At 42.4% G+C, this 2500-nt stretch overlaps 1 protein-coding gene across 8 annotated transcripts in view; it reads left to right on the plus strand.

Moving 5' to 3' along the window:
* Window positions 1-2500, plus strand: part of EBF3 (EBF transcription factor 3) — a 125804-nt gene that overhangs the window by 89630 nt on the left and 33674 nt on the right. The gene's annotated exons all lie outside the window — the stretch shown is intronic.

The following is a 2500-nucleotide window of genomic DNA, read 5'->3' on the forward strand; positions in this document are numbered from 1 at the left end:
TGATGTGCATTTTGATGAATATTTTCCCACTAGACTGCAACTGTTTCTATCTATTAATTTAGATCTAATGGGAAAAGTGTGTTCCTGGGTAGTTTTAAGCTAGGACTTATAAAGCGGTTAACACATCGTGGATATGTTTTTGTGCCTGCCCAAATCTATTGTTGAAATGAGCTTTCAAGTGATGGCAGCACCTGAGATTCCTGTGTTCTGTCTATTCCCAAAGAAATCACCACCTGAGCAAAGGCACTGGCATCCAAACCTGGGTGCCTCACTTCTGGCTGACGAGGGAGAGGATATTGGCATTTATTGATCTTTGGGATTGGGTTTTACCAGAGTCTCCAAGGGGGATGGTGGTGACTGTTGTGCTTTTGGTGCTGCTGATGTATCTGAAAAGCCAGAGTTGTTCCACAGGCTGCTGCAAAGGTGGTGAGTGCAGGTGGGGCCATCGGTATTGCAGGCTTAAGAATGCTCTTATGAACTATATTTTATAGATAAATATAGGCACCTATATGTGGTGTGTATATATATGTAATCTATGTATTTTATAGATATATTTCATGCAAAGCTACAGCTGAGCATCCTGACAAGTATGATGAGCTAAGATAAGTGTCCAACAAAATAAAAAATGAATGAACTAAAAGCCTCAGCCCAAGTTCCAGACATCTGAGCTGCTGGGAGCTGGTGCAGTTCCACCCTGTGCAGGGAAGTGCTGCAGATTTGAACCAGATGACGCTCTGGCTCTCAGGACAGAGGCCTGGAATTTTGACTTGCTTTAGAGTAATGTCTTTAACTCATTTCTTAGGTGCAGATTTTGCAAATTTGGCTAATTTTACTGTTTTGAACTTTTTCCTAATGTGTAAATGCACATGTGTATGGAACTGTAAGGACAAACCATTTGTTTTCCCTTTGCTGGAGTTGTCTTTTGTCTTTATCGCTGAGTAAAGATGTTCAAAAGGATTGTGAGACTGTCATAAGCTTCCCCCGGTGGAATAAAATTGTAATAAAGTTACATTACTTTAATGGGAATATATATTTAAAATGCCTTTTTGGGGGAACACAAGCCAATATCCCAGCAAGAAGAAAATAAAGAGATAAAGTCAGCGCCTGCCTGCCCGAGAAACTTCTGCTTTGCTTTATCCCAGAGTGATAGGGTGGCTGAGATAGTCTTTGGAAATTACAGCTGCCATTGAGAGGGAAGCCAAGGCTCGCTGTATTCCAGAAAATGAAACTGCTGCAGCCCTGGCGGAGGGAGGGGCCGGGTCCCCAGGGCATCTGTTTCCCATCAGTGTCCCACCATGCTTGCAGCCTGGCTTGGCACTCTAACATTTAACCTTCCCAGCAGGAGGTGGACCATAGGGCAACAAGGCTGCCGAATAATGAAACAAGAGTGTAGTGTGGTGTACAAAGCCTTTGTGAGCACAGAAGTTGAGACATGAAACGCTCAGGGTGGGGAGATGCGAAAGTTCCAGATTTTTCTCCGAAGCCCCATTAGCCTGAGCGGAGGCAGGAGCGCGGTGTCTCCCAGCAGGCAAAGGCAAGGCCTTTCCCCATCTATCCATGCCTTTTTGCCCGCTGCTTTCAACTATTATAAAGATACAATTACCTTGGGAGATTGTGGCAGTTCAGTTGATTAGCACGGTGAATTAAAAGAATGAGTCACAAATGACATGTCCAGCTCTTCTCTACTAGTCCTTTGTATTCCCAGTGTACCTCACCCCTGTTGTAAGAAGGTCAAAAATTAGAGAGAGATAACAATTTTCAAGCAGCTAGCACTTAGGAGCAGAATTAACAATCATTCTGTATGTAATTGCCAGTTAATAGTAAATTGCCTTCTAGACTGTAAAATGCAATATAAACTGGTGGGCACCTAAAATTAAATTAATGAGGTATTTGCTGCATTTAAAAGTGAATAGTGCAAATTAATAACTGGGTACAATACTTGTTTTAATATATATTGAGCAGTGCAGAGTTTGCTTGTTTAATAATAATTTTTAAAAATGATTCCTGAAAAATTTGCCATCTGTGGGTGAATGGAGTAGTTGGTGCAGGTTGTAGCCATAATTTTGCTGGTAAAGTCTTCCAGGTTTCTAAATTAAATATCAGAGATTATTTTTTAATTAGAATATAAGCACCGCAGCCTTATTTGATTACGGCAAATTGTGATTTGTATGCTTCGAAATGAAATCATGTTACAGATAAAATTGCACCTTTACACACATATTTTAAGCTGTGCAGGTCCTGCTGGTTTGCTCTCCGAGCTGCAGGGCTGTGTTTACAGTGTGTTTGTGCCACTGTTTGCCCTGAATCTGTACTTTGCATAATGATTCCCTGGCAAACCAAGGATGCACAGCCCGACCTGGAGTACAGGAAAATACTTTCAAAGACTGATCTGGAACTTTTCACTGCGGCTGCTTCCACGTTGAGGTTTGTGTGGCACGTCCCTGTTCCGGCAGCTCCGTTGGCTCTGCCAAGTTGATGCCCAGATTGCCAGGAGCCCCTT

This window comes from Pithys albifrons, chromosome 9 (genome assembly GCF_047495875.1).
Source record: "Pithys albifrons albifrons isolate INPA30051 chromosome 9, PitAlb_v1, whole genome shotgun sequence".
Classification (NCBI taxonomy): Eukaryota; Metazoa; Chordata; class Aves; order Passeriformes; family Thamnophilidae; genus Pithys; species Pithys albifrons.